General features: G+C 43.0%; 1 protein-coding gene across 2 annotated transcripts in view; it reads left to right on the plus strand.

Moving 5' to 3' along the window:
- The first annotated feature begins 2,991 nt into the window (after positions 1-2,991).
- tiam2a (TIAM Rac1 associated GEF 2a) overlaps positions 2,992-19,587 on the plus strand; it is a 66,986-nt gene continuing 50,390 nt past the window's right edge. For both annotated transcript variants that reach the window (XM_086128090.1, XM_086128091.1), the window contains exon 1: positions 2,992-3,119. The gene's annotated coding sequence lies outside the window, so the exon portion shown is untranslated. The remainder of the gene's footprint in view (positions 3,120-19,587) is intronic.

A 19,587-nucleotide genomic window follows, 5' to 3' on the forward strand; every position in this document is an offset into this window, starting at 1 on the left:
ACCACCTCACACTAGCAAAAGTGTGAAGTAGCCAATCAATGATATCATTATAAGTTTTTTTTTCTTCTTGCCAGTTTGTCCGCACTGTGTTTCCCTACTGACAGCAGAAATAGTTGGGTGCATCAGCCATCATCTAGAACAGTTTCACTATTTTAAAAAAGTCTACATATAATTCTGTCTCTCTCTCTCTCTCTCTCTCTCTCTCTCTCTCTCTCTCACACACACACACACACCCATCCATTAGTACCTTGACTCATTCTTTCTCCCCTCTCCCTCAAAGGAGTTCTCTCAACACCCACTCTTCAGGCTTTTTCCGACTGCCACCACTTTGTTCAGCTCATACGAGCACTGTAATAGGGTTGTAATTGTGAGCATGCATGTGTATGAGTCTTGTAGATGGTAAGTGATTTTCGTCACCCTTATCGCTATTGTTCAGTGCGATCCAGCTATCTTTTGCACTGTATGAGGAGCCTGCCCTTTCAATATACAGTATGTACTTTAATGGCTCTCTGTGATAGAAATGTCTGGGACAGTAGGTCAAAGTGTTACATGGTGATGGTTGCTGGGAAAGAAAGTGGCCACAAACACAAGGAAGCCGAGTGTGTGTGTGCGTGTGTGTGTGTGTGCGTGTGTGTGTGTGATTGGAATCAAACACACTTGGCAGCAACTCTTTCATACAGCAGGTAACATGAAAGAAGCGATTGCAGCTGCTCACAGCAAAGACAAAAGAAGTTATGCAGGAGAGGTGACAGAAGGGCATAGTACAGATAAGGCATGAAAAAAACTAAAACAAGGGCTTTCAATTGAACATGACAATTCTGATCCAAGTGATACAGAAAGCAGCTTCCCAAGGTCCTTACTAATGAGAAATCAATGACAATGTGTCACCCAAAAAGCTCTTGCATCAATGTTAGTGAAGGCAGACTCTTTGCACCTGATAGAGATTCACATTTTTTTGTTTCCTGATTACTGTTTATGAACCAGTTATCGTTCTTTATTTTGTATTGTTTAGTGATAAGTAAACAAACAAAAATTAAGCAGTATCACACACACGAGGGATTGATGTTGTACTCAACCACATTTTTGAAGTGGATCTTTGTAGTACCCCGGAATAGTCCATTCCACAGTTGAGACCAGTAATGCTTTCGTTTCAGCAAATCTTCATTTGCAATGACACACCCTCACCCGTAGCCTTTAAGACGGCTGGAGATACAGAATTAGGATACCGTGTTGATTGTTAAGAAGAATTGCTTGGTTTCTAGAGCTGCTAAATGCAGCAGAAGGATGGTGAGTGGATGGAAAGCTGCATGGCCAAGCTTTATCGACCCATGATGCCTTGCGGAGATAAGCATGGATGCTCAAGTCTCCCAGTGGAGCGCTGATAAATATCTTAATATGTGTAGTCAAGATGGGTCTGGCTAGCCGGGCCTGACATTCCTGTCCAAAAAGCAGCATTACCCAACGCAGGGTTTATGGTTACCATAAAAAGAAACCGAGGAGTGTTATCAAATGGTCGGAGGAATTTTTGGTATGACATGTAGTCAAGGGAAAATGAAAGATGAATGCTTTTCATACATTTGCCGCATGAATAACGATGCATTCTGGCAACGCATGCAAGCTCATTGATTGTCCTAGGAGACCAAACCTGTTTCTTATCAGCTCATTGATCCATGTGACAGACAAAGCCTTTTACTTACTGAGAACCTGACAACGGGAGACCACGTTAAATGTGTAATTAAAACACCAAAACGTGGATAGACAACTTTGAAAACGATCAGGATCATGGTAAAAACAAATTGACTTCTTACATAACATTTTATAATACCATATTATCAATGGGTAAAACTACAAATGAATAGAGTCCAGTTTGTATAACACATATCAAATTTTATCATTAATGTTGGTGTTTTAGCAAATGTAGAAGAACCACATAAAACTGGAATGTCACACAAGCAGCGAAAGATTTCAACAGAACTTAACAACAAAATCAGTAGAGCGTCTAATCTTTGTTTTTTCATCTCTTAGTGAGCAAGCAGCTTCCCGGTTCACAGGGGATGACAAACAGATGGGAGGTGCATTTACAAGGCTCATGAGGGGGGGTTGGTGAACAATTTTATTGATGCCAAATGTCAAAAAAGGTCGCCAAAAATAGTGACCTACAACAGTGGTCCCCAAACCACCGGGCTGCGGACCGGTATCGGTCCGTGGATCATTTGGTACCGGGCCGCCCAGAAAGAATAAAGAACTTACATTACTTCCCTTTGATTTATTTCGGAATCTGAACAATGATAAATGACCGGATTCTCTGTTATATCCATTTATCATCACATAACCAAACCCAGAAAACAGGTCATTACATGAGCAACACCGGTAATGTCATTTCAGTCGATTGCAATTGTTAAAATGTTTTTAAACGTCTTAATTGACATGAAAAATAATCAAAAGTTATCAAATTAATTTTAGACAAAATATTAACTTTTTACTGCTGAAATTTGTTCAATAATTTAAGTATACTATTAAGCTTTTTCTCTGGAGAGGAAACAAATAAATGTCCATAAAATCCCAAATATTAGGGCAATCATTCTAATATTTTCAGAGGTTGAAGCGGGCATGAGTAAAGATAAGCACATTTTGGTAATATAATATTATATACTTTACTTCGTATATTTTAATAAAACGTAATTAATTGTCTTTTTTGAATGTGACACCACAGGAAGCGGCGTGTATTTTTAATTTAGGCTGATGTTTTCATGCTGTGTCATATAAGTGGTAGACTGACAGTCATTAACATGAATGTAAACAGATTGAATTCGTGTGTTGAACACGCGTGTTTTCATGAATATTAAAAGTAGGAAAGAAGCGAGTAGCTGGGCCTTGCCCCCTCTCCAAAGCCGTCCGCGGCAGGAGCAGCCCCCCCCCCCCCACAAAAAAAAAAAATCTGGGAGGAGTCAACTCAGGCTCCGGGCTTTTTGTCCTGTCTGGAACCAGCAACACGATCGACCCGTGGAAGTAACATAGCGAGTTTACACGCTGTTTTTGTTTTCGTTACTTCTAAGTACAAAAAGCTTTTAGTCGCTGTGAGGAGGTTTACACTGCGTGAGCGGAGGAAACACTAAACGGTGAGTGTGCAACTGATTTCGCGTCGTTCGATGCAATTTAATGAACACATCGTCTAACGTTGCAGTACTAATACTCATCTAATGTTTTTCTAATATTAGGGAGTGGTTTTCTATATTTTATAACTGCTGCATTGCTCGACAAAACGTTATTGACCGTCATGTTTGATCAACAAGTGTCTCAGCGCAGGCTCAATTTGCAACGGTCGACACAGCTGAAACAAACTTTTATTGATAGTCGCTCTAACTTTGTGTCTGTGCTTACACTTTGCTCATACTACGATACAATCTATTCATTTAAATATGCTTGGAATTTTGCACAAAAAGGGGCACTTAATATCGCAATTAAAGGGGCTCGTGGGACAGGAGATACGTGTGCACATTTTCAGCATGACGTCCCTGGTCCACCGGTGAAAGGCCACTTTGATCCTCTCCTCTTTCATCTATAACTGCTTCATACAACAAAGAGGATGCAAAAAAAGTGGTTAAGATTGCACGACTGTCTGTGTCTTATGTGTTGTATTATTTTGTTATTTTGACTTCAAGATAGTGCTGCGGCTGCCCTTACTGGGGCTCCCATATTTTGTTCTTCTACTTCTTCCTTTCATAACTTTGCTGCTGTGAATTGGGAATTTCTCCATTGTGAGACTAATAAAAGTTTTTCTTATCTTAAATTAAAGTCCATGTAATGTGTAGTGCAGCATGGTGGTCGAATGCTTTGATCTATCTCCCTCTTAAATTTGGGGTTCTTATCTTCCTGTGTGGAGATTATGTTCTTCCACTGCATGCGTGGCACACCCTTTAAAAAAATCCCTCAAATACTCATTTCCCGTAGGTGCATATAAGTTTTAAATTGTTATTTATTTATACAGTATGTACCCTGTGAGTGACTGCAGACCACTCCAGGGTGGAAGCCGTTGCCCAAATTCAACTGGGATAGGCTGCTGCTCACCCGTGACAAAAACAACGACGAACATGACGGAAAAGGAATGGGTGGGTGGATGTAATGTGTATTTAAATATTAGCACTGGAGATCATGACCATTTACCTCATAGTGATGTCAGTCTCTTCCTGTCTGGTTTATGGGAGCTTTGGCCCTTACACTCAATCACAGGACATGGCCACTCGTATTAGAATGTGATGTCGTTGGCCTCTATTGTTGTTTGGCTGTGGGCTGCTTGCAAAAAGCTCTCAAGGCTCATACAGAGCCAACAAAAGGGCATCCCCCCCCCCCCCCCCCCCCCCTTGAAGTTCCGGGCCTGACCAGAGCAAATAGAGCCAGGAAGGCCTGCCTTTTGGCTCTTTTCGCCTTGACAACAAACAGCTGTGACAATTCTGTATTTTGAATCACCCGTGGCTAAGAGGATATACAAATAAAAGCACTGCCTAATGGTTGTGGGTAATCGCTTTGAAGGTTCTCTTTGGACACCATCCAATAGTGTGTGCTGATTCACTCTTTTGGGATATTTATGTCCTAATTAGCATCATTAGTGATCGGTTTATGAGGCATTGAAGTTGTGGGAAATACTGTTTAGCGTTTACCTCATTTGCACTGGAATTGGACTGCGCCGGCACAAACACCGCAGTAACAATGTCGGTTAGGAGAGACCAGCCTCATTGGTTCTGCCTGGTTAATGGACCTTAAAGAAATCGTAATCGACTCCCATAATTGTTGAATTTCTTGTGTGTTTGTGTCCGTGCGTGTGCTCTCTGTTTTCACTGTGGAAACTAAACTCGGTGGGTCAGAAGTTGTGGCACTGTGTTCTTATTTCTGTCTATGCGGTTCACATTTTTGAGGCGAGGAAATGTTATCCACCACACGGAACATGATGTTTGTATTATTTCATTTTTCCTTGTGACGGCGATTGAGTGTGACCCGTAATTTCCTTCTAGTGGAAAGCATGTGATGCTTCTGGTCGTTCTGTTTTTGTGACAGGAGGAGGAGGTCTGCTGTCAAATATACTCACTCGTGACACGCACCAACAAAAAAAATAAAATAATATAGAGCCTTAATGTCGGCCATCTTTCTTCGTGGGTGGTCATGGACATTTCAAGCAGTGACATCATTACCACATTAACTTCCCTTATGCACATTACTCTTGTTGTTGATGTCAGTTCATTTAGTGTGAATTATGCATGGTGCTGCAGGCTAATGGAAGATGAGGGGGGGGGGGGGGGATCTTCTCTTTTGATGGTTTGTGTGGCCGGCAGTATTTTTTAGGGGAAATTGTTCCAACCCTTCTGCAGCCTATTAGGAAGTTTGAGCCGCCGTTAATTCTGAAGTCACTGATGTTTCTTGTCTTCTCCCCTCTGCATTTTTCTCCATATATGGCAAGGTGTGCATGTGACTTATCAGGCATGGCTAACATCTGTGCTTGCTGTCACATGGTGTCCTTTAAGGTGGAGGTAGCGCACACATCTTCCAGACTGATTTAACTTGAATTAGTTTGGACTAAATGTTTACAATTCATTGTCCTTTTATGGCTTCCAGGTTCTTTTTGTAGTGTACACGGTCGAGTGAGGCCCAGTGTGACGTTGACTCGTGTGTTTCTATTTTCTACTGCTGTGGTTTGGATTCTATTTGTCTTGTGTTCATGCAGCAGCATCTGGAGAGGTTGCTATAAAAAGAACCTTAACTAGAGGCTGTTGCTGACAGCATCTTGGCCCACGACTTGTTATTTAGCAAGTGAAGGTCACCTAAAAGACACATAAACTGGCTTTGACCCGAGTTAACGCAACCCCGATAGTTCTGTCTGAATGGCTTTTATTGTCAGGAAAGAAATAGGCTTCCTATTTTGTTTGATAATAATTGAGTGGCTCTGAAACATGATTTAAAAGTTTCTCTTGCAGCTGAGTTTGTGGACCCACACTCAAGAGGATTTACTTAGTCAAGCCACACTTTGGGTATTTGCTGCTGGACAAACAGGAACCTGTCCAAGCTCAGTGGTGGAGCAAGGTCTGATCCAGCCGAACAAGGTGTGCCCAATCGTGCTCTTTTAACAGCCTCAAGCCTTTGGGGGGAGATTAAAGCACACCTTCAGGGTCACCTGCAAAAAAAAAAAAAAAAAAAAGAGGACAGTCTGTCAGTTGTGCGAAGAAAATGAAGACTGAAAGAGGGCGGCCGCTTGAACCATTTGTCACAAGGTGCAGGATTAAAAGGATGGTTGGAGTTGATGCAGGTGGAAAAAATTGGAGCGTAAGTCGTTCTTTGCAGTGAGGTGCACCCGAGGCCTCTGATTCGATCCAGTCCAAGCTCTATATCTCAAATCAAATCTGACTTATTAAGATGATAAAGAGTGGTGATTGAATAGAGGTAGAAATGTATCAAGTCATTCTTGTGTTTGCAGTTTGTAGTTGCAAAGAAGTGTACCGCATCATACTGGGGGCTGCTCCTAATAAGCTTGCCAAAATAGAGAATAGAAACGCCTCTCTGGATAATGCAATACACAAAAACACAACAGCTAACTGCAGCCAAAATAATAAACAGGCTTAATTAAATGATAACATCTGAGTGCTGAAGTCATAGTGTATGGGCTTTGTGTCTTCTTTTTTTTTAGACGGGTTTTAATTTTCTTTGGACAATACTGTTTTCTGGGCAAGAGAAAAATCTGCCAGTAAGGTAGGAGACTTTTCTCTTGACAGTAAAAAAAAAAAAAAAACAGTCTGAAGAAAATATACTTAAAACGTAGTGCCCATGTGTGTTCCAAGAAAATCTGTGTTCACGAAGAAACAATTATGGGTATGATTAATGGAAATTAATGACTATATGGGAAGCGGAACAAATCCTGGTGTATTGACGCACACATGGGAGGTTGATATGTTGACATTGATGAGAACATTGTTGAAGTGAGTTATTCTGAAGCGCATCTGTGTGTCTGATAGCTTTTCCAAGAAACATGTTTGCACGTTCTATATGGTAAACTGGTGGTAATCGTGTTTACATGGAAATGGCTATGCACCCGCTCACAAAAATCATGATTGATCCTTACTTTGGTCCGATCGCCATCAGGCGTCACTTACCATCCCTATTGGAAAGGCAAACGCAGCTGGTGCGACGGCTAAAGTGCTCGCTCGGACGGTTTCACTTGGCGCCGTGTGTCCTGTATTGTTCCTGCATGATGGATGGTGCAAATTCACATTTACCGCACCGTGTCCCACCTGCTCTTCACTTGGGTGGAGATGGATAGATTGACTTTCCATCTTCAAAATAAAAACTAGGAAGCGCACGTTCCACGTTCACCTCAGTCAATATTTTTACCTCTCGGCATGAATGATGGTATTTTGGCCGTCTATGAGCCATCCGTCTAGTTACTCTGCGGATGATTCTGTTCAGGGTCACAGCAAAGACGTGTTGCTTGTTTCACCGGACATAATATGGAGGGTGGATTTACTCTGGACTGGTCGGAGAGTGATTGTGAAGGGAGCAGAAAGCTAATGCTGGACCCCCCCCCCCCCCCCCCCCCCTCTCTCTCTACTTGCTGAAAGAAAAATCAGCCAATATGTTACATCCCACAGAATAGCTTCCACCAAGGGCAAGCAGTTAATATCTTCATGTTTGCATAATTACTGTAACCAGAAAATTCTTTTTTGGAGGGGCGGAGCACATGGCAAACCATTCAGTTTAGGTGTGTCTCCTGATTAAGTAAATGATTTATTTTCCTGTTGTTGTTCAGTTTGGCTATGGTGGAGGGAAAAGCCTAACAACAAACAATTCTGCTCAATGTTGCTCCATAACATGCAGACCTCCAGCCAGGCTTAATAATGTTTATCTCGATTACCACCGGCCAAATTATACAATTTCCTTGACCATCTTCTCGCGCATCTGGCTCACTTGACAATCAGACTTCCAGTAATTATTTGCAAAGAAATGGGAAATAATGAAAGGAGAAATACTACCATCAATTTGTGTGGTATTTCGTCCTTTTTATTTTATTTTTTAAATAATACACCAGCTGGTTAGTTGTGAGCTCACACAAATTTCGTGCCTTGCTGTGCTTATTTGCTTCGTCTGCCTGCTCGATAGCATGCTCGAGTTGACAGGACAGCATGTTCTCATTTGTGACAGAGCCAAAGTTCTTCGGAGAGCCTATGGCAGCAGTTGTTTCAGTATTGTGTTGAGGAGCCTCATTAACACTCGTCTCTCAGTCCAGCCCTCTCGCCACTTGAGCAGGAGGTGGCTTGATATCCAAGCCAGATAATCTCTTTTCTTGATTTCTCACTCCCCAAGCTTTGCCCTGTTGGTTCAGTCGTTTGGCACCTGGCCAGTGTCAACACATTCTGGTCCCTGGCTATCCCATATTGACTCTCTAAACATGCTCAATTAACTCTTTCCGTAAAAAAAAAAAAAAAAAAAGGTGAATGTAACCAAAGATCGTGTTTCCTGAAGCGATACAATCAGCAGGCCTTGTTTGGCCGTCAGGCCTCAGCTGTCAGACGGAAGAGGATGTTCGCTCATTGCAAAAATGTTACGATAAGAACACTCGTCTGTCATCTGTTTTTGCAGTTGCCAAAGGGGAAAATGGCGACAATACGCATCTCATGGGCACCTTGCCTTTTATCGGGGAATGGGACCTAAAGTGGTCCTGACAGCCGTACTAAATGCCTAAAAAAAAAGTGATGCAATCATGAAACAATTCCTCTGAGCTTGAATTTGTTTTTATTGAATTGCATTTGCGCGCCTGATGAAATTCTCTTTCAGGCTGTGTATGGCCCACGGGGCCTCTGCTGCCTTACATGATGCCCAAATGGTACACAAGGTTTCTTATCCAACAGAAACATCTCGCTCCAGTATTCCACTGGCGCTGCCAAGACACGATCTCTCCTCCGCTATTGTATAAGAGCTGCTTCAACGAAAGGGGTGCGCCATTTGCCCAAGGGAGCGGGGGGGGGGAGACCCGTCGCCCTCACTGTACCTGCATGGCTTAGCATGAAATTCATTGAACGTTATATGAGAAGAACATTCCTATACTGAATAAAAACTCACAGTATTAAATTGGGTTCAAACCTGCAGGCCATAGCTCACTTTGTAATTAATTATTAAAGAGATGGACAACAACCATTTCTTCAAGCTTTTGTAAATACCAAACACACATGCATGTATGCTGTGTTTGCGGGCGATGCGAACAGGCTATTTCTGGCACTTGACATTCAACGGTCATTGGAGAAGTTGACTTCTAATTTGCCGGCATCTCTGTGCTAATGTTATTAAAGGTCCTGCAGCCCAGAGAGCGAGCTGCTTTGTTTCATCTGCCGTGGTCCCGTTGCGCCTTTCCAAGCACAACTAATTTGGTTTCTTTTTTCAGGGATAATTTGCATTAATTCAATAAAATCGCCAATTTGTCCATCTGTCTGTTTAGCATTGAAGTGAGGAGCTAGAGGATGGGAAAAATAGTTGGTGGCTTTTCCAGATGTTTCCAAGTGTCTACAGTTTAGACTGACTCTGTGTGGTAAGAGTGGAACACATGACTCATAACTGCAAGGGATGTGCAAAATCAGTCGAACAACTGGCGTGCGTGCGTATTTGGGGAAATCACTGTATGTGGATGAATAAGGGCTGCTGTGGCGCTCTTGGAAAGCGTTCCATCGGAAAAGGAAATGATGTGACACTCTCTTTTGCCAGCATTAACCCATAGGACTCCCCGCCCCCCCCCCAAAAAAAACCCCAAAACAAAAAACAACTTTAACATCCTAGTTCTTATTAAAAGAAAAACAAACTGAATAGGACATTTTTGCTTCAACTATTAGTCACGTCCATTATGTAATAGAAACATCATAAAGTCAGTGAATATCCAGATAATGGTCAATTGTGAAAATGAACCAAATTACAGATTTCAAAAGGTGGCGAAAAGTCAAACATTTGTAGTGCTTTTGAAGTGGTGAAGAAATTAGCCGTCGGAAGTTGTTTTGCACGAATTTACTATGCGTTTGCATTTTAGTTTACAGACAAATGTACAGATCACGGGAGGGCCATTAAGGAGAGCAGCCATGGATGTCGGAGCTGTAACAATGCCAATCTTTTATCTGCTTTTCAGGGTAGGAATGTGTCAGTGGTAATTTGGGTGCCAAGGAAGGCTTACTGCAAATGGGTCGCAGAGGCCGTTCATTAGAAACAGTCAAACAGAAGCGACGCACCAACAATTTGGCCACTGAAAATTTTCCGACAGATAAAGAAACAAACACAAGCAAAAACCTTTAACCCAAGCACTGTGGCCTCTGGGCGGGATAACCCCGGTCTCGGGGAAGATTAGCAGATACTTAGAAGAAGGAAAAAAAAAGGAGGATCCAGCCTAGCATAGCGGTAAATCATGCTGCTGTGGCTGCCCGTGATGCATCTTGGTTGCCCATTCATGCGCCAATGGCCTGCTGAAATAAGGCGGGCGTGGACATGAGGCCAAAATTCATCTGCCATTAGCCCCGGGCTAGACCGCTGCCTGGCCACCGAGGACTGCCTGCCTCTCCAGAGGCTGCGCAAGCATGTGCATCGCTAGGAAGGAACAACAAGGCTGAACAAGTATGGAAAATGATAATTGCAATATTGGTTTTTTTTTTCTTTTGTCTTTTTTTTTTCCTCAAAATTGTGATCACGATTTGCTTTGCAGTTTTTATTTATTTTGTGCACTGCATGTACTGTATTTTTATCACTTGGCGGCGCATGGTGGGCGTCTGTGTCTCGGTTATAATGAGGAAATCTTTTTTTTTTTGCCTTTTGGAAAGCATTGTGATTGAAGTTCTTAATCACCCAAAAATTCTAAAATAAAATAATTTGAACAACTCATATTTTCTATTGAGTTTCTTGCCTGTTCTTTTGCTCCTCTGGAATAATTTTGTTGTGCTACTGCAAGGCTCCGGCAAATAGTGGTCTGCGCCTCAACTCCACTTGGAAACTTGAGCTTGCCTTCCTGTGCACTAATAACATTGTTTTAGGGCACACACACACACGTCCACACTTGGTGCGCGTAGTCTTCAACTAATAACAACGTAGAGACGTGCCAGGATCTGGGTTTTCCTGTCAGCTGAGACGGTTGTTGTGGTTCAAGGAGCCACGTGAAAGCTGTACTTAGGCAGTCATGTTTTATTAATGGCCTTGCGTATTGTTGCTCTCGCTGGATTTTCCCTTCTTCTGATTGCTTTCCGATGAGAGGTCGAGTTTACCCGCGGAAGTTTGATAACTAATGATCGAGCTTTCACGCTCCCTCATCATGTGCGCCTTTTTTTTTTGTTTGTGTAGTGTAGCCCAAGTGGCATTTGTCAGTGCTAAAAGGGGAAAGGGTTTGTCTTCAAATGTTTGCTGCTTTAAAATTTTTTTTTTTAATCCTTCTTGAAATAAAGGTGCATTTTAATCATCTGGACGGCATCCTTTCTTCTTTCTGATCTTTTTTCATCCACACGCTTTTCTCTGTGGCTCCTAGCAAGCCATGCAATATGCTTTGGCCTGCCACTGGAGGCCCGGAGCCAAAATGCATACGCAGCATAAAAATACCCAAAGTTGAAAATCTTGTCTTTAATGCAGGGGTGCACATTACAACCAATTTCATGCAGCCTCACACTGTTTTCTGCCATGATCGTAATTGTTTTGCAAGTGTTGCATGTATTCGTACCTCCTCCTCTTGCCTGCTCGGAGTATTTATAGCAGCACTTTGGATCATCGTGGAGTCGGATAACGTACAAATGTTGGACTTTGTCCAGCAACTTTCTACCTCGCCCGTTTTCAAGCATGAACGCATCCTTGAATCTTTCTGGTTGTGTTGCATGCCCACCAGGAGATGAGAAGAACAGAGGATGGTTTGTAATCGGCCGTCCGCCTCAAGGGTTAAGTATCCATCTCTTTTCCCTTCTTAGCCCTCCCCCTTTTAGGAGGGGAAGGCAGTGAATAAATACCACCCTTGTCCTCTCATAATGGAACAGCTTGACCTCTCATGACCCCTGCCGGTAGCGCATCTGCCTGTCCAATCCCACCAACTGGGTCCTATGGGACATCACCAGGCAGCCACATCTGCCCCCCGACCACTAATTCAATCGCTTCTGGAATTTATTTAACTGATTAAGAATTCAAGGGTGGTCAGTAATTTATTAGTGTCGCAAAAGGTATGGTTTTTAAGACCCCATCCTTGTTTTTGCCCGTCTCGTGTAGATGACGACCAAGACTCTTATTGACATTCTGGTCCCTCTCTGTATGGATGGGATTATAACACGTTTGGCATAGACCTTCATTTAATCGCATCTGTAGCAGTGTTGCACATATGGTGGGCGCAGTTTGCGGCACTTAGCTGAGACAAGTCATGCACGAAAAAAAGCTTGTTGCTGTGTTATCAGTATGTATTGACCACAATCCTTCGTGACCAAGCCCCGGCGAAGTGACTCAATGGGATTGTTTGGCAAAGAGTTATCTCTTCATGTTGCGGTCGAAAAACTGGTTTTGGTGAGAAAAGCCTTTGTTGCTTTGTTTATTTTAACGCTGGTGGTTAAACACAACGCAGATTTGTGGAACACCTGCTCCGGATTAGAGCTGATAGCGGCTGCCAGCTAATTTTCTCGTGATAATTACCACAGTGAAATTGAATCTTAACTCCAGCCGTTCCGACTGCTTTCAGACTGAGCTGTAAAATGTTGAAATTCAAACGTGTTTCCTCTTGTCGGAAAGACGGATTAATCGACCTTTGGACAAACACCACACGTTCAGGCTACCAATACACTGGCACGTATGCTTTACCGCGCTAGTTTAGACCACAAATGTGGCATTTATGTTTCCAAAGTCTCGTCGCAGGCTTTGTTTCATCTCTGTAAATGTAAGAGATGCATATTTTATCAAGCAGTGCCTATGTGACATGAATGAAATCAAAGTAGACCAAACAATGGGTCCCTCTTTGTAGAGATGAGTCAAATTAGGTTTGATTTGGCAAGGTCTTGAATTCAGACCTCCTGCAACATGTTGACTCATACGTCCACGGTGGCCCAAAGTGGAGTAAAATTACAGTGTGTCTCACACCCAGCTGTCTCGCCAGTTGTAGCAGCTTCAGAATGCCAGGCTGCTCACATTTCTGCCTTATCTGGGTTGTAAACCTCTTGTTGACAGACTTGATAACTCACACCGTATATTTTATGTCCACGTCTTCTTGAAGGCGCAATAAAGCCACATTATTTAATCACAGAAGTGACTATTTGAGCAAAGCGTTTAGTGATTTGGGCATTCACCAATCTTTGATCCCAATTAGGTTCAGGATTATTAGTTCCTCTCCTCCAGTAGGAAGCTGTTGAGCAGTCAGAGGATGGCTACTTCATGTGAGGATTTTCCGATCATGGCTATGAGTTGTACTCTTTAAATAGGGCACTTCCTTATTAGAGGCTGCAGTAAGTGCGTTATGTTTAATTGCTGTGGGAAACACACATGCTTGATCCCATGTCAGCCAAGATGTTGTCTCACCTGAGGAATTTTTATGTAACAGTCCAGGCCGTGCTGCTATTTGCATAAAGTTCTGGTTTAGGTTTAGCCAGCCAGCCAGCCACCTGTCTGGCTGTACCAGTGCTAACATCGTCCTCTCGCTCCATGTCGAGTTGTCTCACGAGAGTGACATGCCCTCAGAAGATGAATCTTTACATTCAAGATGTAAAAATCCATTTAAAAGCCATTTGGCATCTCCTGTCTTTTGATAAGGTTCGGAGTTGGATTCGCACCATATTGCAGAAATGTCCTAAACCTCTGCATTTTGGCTCACATGTCAAAGGACACCAATTGCTGCACGAGTGGCAATTTGCATATCATGGCTGGTCCATTGAACAGAAGAAAACATGAAATTGCGTCTACTACTCTCTGCATTCATTTCATGAAGGTGGACGAGGGGGCTGAAATAAATCAGCTGTAGTTGGCCAACCCTTAAATTTTCACCCCTGTACAAAATGTGTTTTCTTAAGATAAGATAACCATTTAATTGTCCCACACTGGGGAAATTTGCAGTTTATTTTTATGAATATTTTTATATTGATAAATATAATATTTAAAAAAATTTAAATACTTGGTGAACGTTAATCAGTCTCCTTTGTGAAGAACCAAAGAAATCAGAAAATGACTGTTGTGAGGCTGAAATCAGAGCGCTTGGACAACTTAAGCAATGGCCCTTGCTGTTTACTTGATTCTAAAAGTAGTTGTTGATTTGTTTGATCATCAGTCAATTAGTTTTCGATTAATCTGTGAATTTTGACATGTTTTGACGTTATTGTTCATTTCAAAAGCTTAGTTGAGGTCAGTGCAGCCACTTGACAGTGACTGTACACTTATTTCAACCCACCAGTGTGGTAATGGTCCCTAAAGGCTAATGAGCAGCAACCTCTTTGCTACTGTGACATTGACCATGGTGAGCAAAGCAAGCAGGCAGTTCCAGACTGTTGAACATCCCCACCCCCATAATAGCCTCACAACGTCATCTTGGCTTTCACTGTCGCTGTTTAAGTCTTTGGCACATGTGACCGATGAAAGCGCTGAGCTAGCCACAATCACTCTGACCTGCCACTTTCCTATGCTGATGTTACTCAGCTTCTAATTTTCATGGCTTTGTTTTTCCAGGTCATTTGCTTATGGCCATAGTCAGACCCTCTGTAGATTCTTCCAGTCTGTGTTTGGCCCGACTTTGATCCGCACGTTGGACCTTAATAGCCCATAACTGGAGCGCTATTGCTTGATCAACATGAATGCATTTTCACGTCACGTGTCAGTCATCTGCCATCTCCTGAACTACGTCTGAAAGAATTATGGTTTTTGTCGTTCAGGTGATTGACAAAAGCTTCCTTTTTTTTTTTTTTTGTAGTGCTCCTGAATGAATCAGTATCTGTTCTATCAACTATAATCTCATACACAAACGCCGTCACCCTCCTGATATCGTCTAGCATTATTAATGCTAATGTGTCTGTGTGTGTTTGTTTGAGGACAAAGCCACAAAGAGTTTTTGGCGGACTAGCACAGATGCTGTGGTATTCAACAGCCACGTGTCGTTTTGGCTGTAAAAAAACAGTTTATAGCTTGTTAGTTCCTCTCTTGGACACTTGAAACGGTCGATTTGAGTCCATGAATTCATGCGCACTTGCGTGTGTATTCTTCCTTTATTTCTCCACGCTTTTTATTAAAGCCTGTGTTTTGCCACGTTTCCACCGAGCAGTAAATTTCACCTTTCAATTTTTCCATTGTCTTACAGTATGTCGGCCTTAGCAGTGGACTACAGTTTTATGTTGCAGCATACTGAACTGAACCAAGCTTTATGCTTTGCTAAAACAGTTTATCAATTCCTCAATATATTTTGAGTGTAAAGTGTGACTTTTTCATTGTCTGTGAACGTGGATTACCATTCATGCACGCGCCGCTATCCCGAATCCCAATGATTCCATTGTTGCTATGAAACCTGTGGTGATGGTGTTGGAACATGTGAATCTCATTATGCTGCACTGGTCGCCGATCTTTGATGGATCATCCTTGGGGAACTTGGAGTAAGTCTCAGGGTAGAACGCGATAGTGGCTTTGCTAATGAGTAAGTGCATGTTATTAATCGCTCTAGCTCACACTGCAGTGTAATAGATGATCCTCACAAAGTGCATGCAGCCTCAGCCCAATGCCAGTAGCGGCGCGCTTTCCTGTTCCACATGAATGGAATAAAGTCACAAAATTGAGTCGGGAATGAAATGTTTTTTTTACTTTATTATTCATCTCTGGGAGAATAACAGCTAATATTCTTTTCACTTCACTCTGTCTGAAAGCATTTTTTTTCTGTTGCTTTATCAATGAAGATCTATAGACCACATGCACGAGTCAGTAGCTGGATGGATGCACACCGCCCCGGAAGGCATTTAGTCTCTTCTCAACAAAGCACCAGCCCACTTTGCAGCAGTTTTCTGCTCTTGACGTCAGCTTGGAGCAAATCCTATGAATACAATGCACACACTTACCAATCAATGCACGTTGCTGTCATGATTTATTTTGACAAGCATAACTATTGTGATGTATCATCGAGGTCAGTTGGTAAAAAGAAAAAAAAAATGCTAAGTGAGTTTCACCCTACCACCAAAAGACTCGACCTCTGACCCTGATTCACAGCACCCTGTTCTTCAGTGAATTCCGTCAGTTCTTACCCCTCCATCCCCTCTGATGCTCGATCATTCACTGAAGCATCAGGAGACTCCAGAGATTAGAGTCCTTGTTTGCGGGTCTATCATAGTATTTATGTTTGCTAACAAGACCGATCAGGCTCAATTTATGGCCTCCATACCCACGTGTCTCCCCCCACCCCTCCCAAAGTATTTCTGACGGCAGTCCCACTTGGCGGATCATGTACAGCCCCAAGCTAAATTGTCTGAAGGGGAGCTGATAAGTATTAGCATGCTGAATGAATTCCCATATTTCTTCGCCAAGCTCTCCTCCCATTTGTCAGGCCAGGTCCCACGAGCATCACTCCCCACCCGCCCCAGTGGGATTTTGTTTTCATTAAACAGGGATTATTGAAAGTAATCTGTGGCTAAATGTGGCATAATTCCAAATTTACATGGACTTTTACGGGCTCGAATAGTGCAACACGCTAATCTATCAAGAACAAGAGCAGGCATGTCTTGTTTTGAATTTAAATGAACTAATTAGCATTCTCAGGCTACAGGACGGTGTTTTCTTTGTTCTTGGCAGAATAATGGTTTCAAATTCTCGGTTTCATGTCACAATAAAAATGATATACTAAGAAATATTCTGGGTATCTCGAAGATGTTTGCAAAACATGCCTGTCTGTTTATCAGCAAGAGGTCTTCATCCGTTGAAAAAGAAGAAAATGATTCCCAGTCATTCAGTCTGGAGCAAGCCAATTGCTCTTCATTTGGAATTGGCCATCGCTTTTGTGTTTGCCTACCGGGAAATTGTTTCTAGTCGTTTCAGAATTTTGTAATTGATCCTCATCGAGGATCTTAACCTTTGTCTGAGCAGAACGGCTCGAGCACCTGCTCTGAATGAATATCCATCGCAGTGGTGCTCTTGGCCTTCTTTCTCTTTTCATGCATCCTACTGCCACCAAGTGTGTTGTTCACTAACCTTTGAGCAGACAAAGGGCTTTGAAAGCAACCCAGACTCCTCCTCCGTGTCGAACAATGTTGAGTTCTGATGAGTCCTGCTTGGCCTGATGTTGTCATGTCAGGCAGCAGGCTGACGGATGCCTATTGCCCAGCTGCTCATATGGCGTGGTTCGTGTATAATTTTGAAAAGGTGTTGCGAAAAAGGTTCATTTAAACGCAGGATAATATATCCTTGCAGCTCAGGGTTACCCTCAGACTTTCCTCAAACAATGCCACAATGTACTATTAATCTTGCCATGATTTGGAACGATAAAGATGAATACAGTCAAACCTCGGTTTTCGAACGTCTCTGTTCTCGACCAAATCGGTTTTCGATCAAAATTTTCGATTTTTTTATGGCTCGGATTACGACCGAAAATCGTTTCTCGACCAAACTGAGCGTACTTGAATGCGCCACTTGACTCCTCTCGCCTTCCTTAAACGAGGATGTGACGCTTCTTCGGATAGACGAGGAAGTGAGGCTTCCTCGTGTAGCGTTCCATTGTGAGCAAACGTTTTTTTTTTTTTTTTAAAGAGCGGGGTTTCGGTTTTTGAACAAATCGGTTTTCGAACAGCCTTCTGGAAGGGATTATGGTCGAAAACCGAGGTATGACTGTATTTCTCGCATGACTTGGTCTGACATTATACCAAGGCCATATCGTCTTACCTGCCAATAAATTAAAGAGGAGCTAAGGGAAAAATCAAGAAACAAAAAGTCTTTCAGGTTCTGTATTTTTACACGGTCACCTTTTGTATTCCTTATTCTGTTTACCACTCAACAAATAGCGCTGTGTATGAGGCCACCCCTCCACTCGCAAGCTAAGTCTGTCCTATGGTACGTGGTCAAGACCAGTTATCTTGTCAATGCAAACAAAATAAAATGAAAAAACAAAGTGTGTGACATGACATAATGAGCTGAACTGTATGAACTGTGGATTAACCCAGCCGACTCTCGCAAGAGTGTTGATAGCCGCCATAGCAAGCAGTCTGGCGCTGGGGAAGAAACCATCACCCACCGCTGGTGCTCTGCTGTGGCCATCTAAATTGGCCCAACTCAATTATGCGACCACAGTTATGTGAGCCATAGACAAATGGAGGCATGCGTGGAGTTTTTAAACCACTGGCGGTCTCGAGCGCGTCTCCGCTAGGGGACGGCTTAGTCACAACATTTCAAAAGCATCTCCCGAATTCCGCTTGGAGGGAATGTTTAGAGTCCTTTTTGGGGGGACAATTTGCTGTTTTGGCCCCAAGAATCAAGTCGCTTAGCTGTGTTGTAGACTTTGTTTCCTGTCACTGTGGACTAACCACACACAGACTCTGTCTGCCAAGTCGCTGGCCACCTTGGCCTCCTACTGGGGTTATTGTGCGATTTCGGATCAGACAAGGGCTCCAGTCATCGCGCCCTCCCCAGTGCCTGTAAGGCAACGCTGCAGCCACTCCACGCCTGCTTGTCTCGCCCAGTCGTCTCAGACGGCTGTGGAAAATTGCCTTGGCTGCAGCCAGTCATGCATCCTCCTCCAATCCAAGCCAACGGAAAAGCAGGGCTTTTCTACACCGTATAGGAAAAACAACTGGCAGGAGGGGCGGATCTTAATTGATGGAAGCTATAAAACACTCTTCTTTCTTTTTTTCTTAGAATCCGCTTCTGTTGAGAAGTTTTCTCGCCCTGTTCTCCTGCTTTCCTTGCCTGTGCTCCGTTACCCAGGGTTACCCCAGGAGGACTGTGATTCGCCTCTGCCTCAGAGCAGGGAGGGAGTTTCCACGTGTCTTCCAGTGTGCGCGTGTGGTTGTGCGTGTGTGTGTGTGAGTCGGGTGTCTGTTGCTTTAAGACTCAACAAGCCTTCAAGGGGAGAATCCACTTTAAGATGACAGAACAGCAGCAAGATTTTGTCTTTGCAATCTCTTCAAAGAGCTTTTAGATTAAAGGCCGGTGCAGCAGAGGTAAGGCATTTTCTGGTCTCTTGTTTTATCTCCCTCTCCCTTTTGTATGTCCTGGATTAAGAGGTGGCAGGGGTGGTCCGGTTGCTTTTGTGGAGCCTCTTGTTGATATGCACAGGTGTTTGGATGTGCCAATTACTCCACCGAGTCCAAACAAAGTGATCGGCTACTTGTGCTTTAGTTTACATCACAAGTGTGTTGTGTTGAACGGATTACGAGGCCTTCAATGAGTTTTCTGGCAGGCAAAGACGATCAATGGCCTTCATAATTTCAAATATCACTTGTACAGCGAAGCCAGATTTATACTGAAAGGACCCGAACAAGCATATTAATGGGATTTTGTTTGGTCCAACCGTTTCCACCACACAGTCATGTCGACTTTTCCGTGAGTGATTCATTCAATGGCAGTTGTCACCGTGATGCGGTTCAAATGACAAAAAAAACAAGCACGGATGCCCACCAT

Source organism: Hippocampus guttulatus, chromosome 13, assembly GCF_054856545.1.
Source record: "Hippocampus guttulatus isolate MCC_2025c chromosome 13, RoL_Hgut_1.0, whole genome shotgun sequence".
Lineage (NCBI taxonomy): Eukaryota > Metazoa > Chordata > Actinopteri > Syngnathiformes > Syngnathidae > Hippocampus > Hippocampus guttulatus.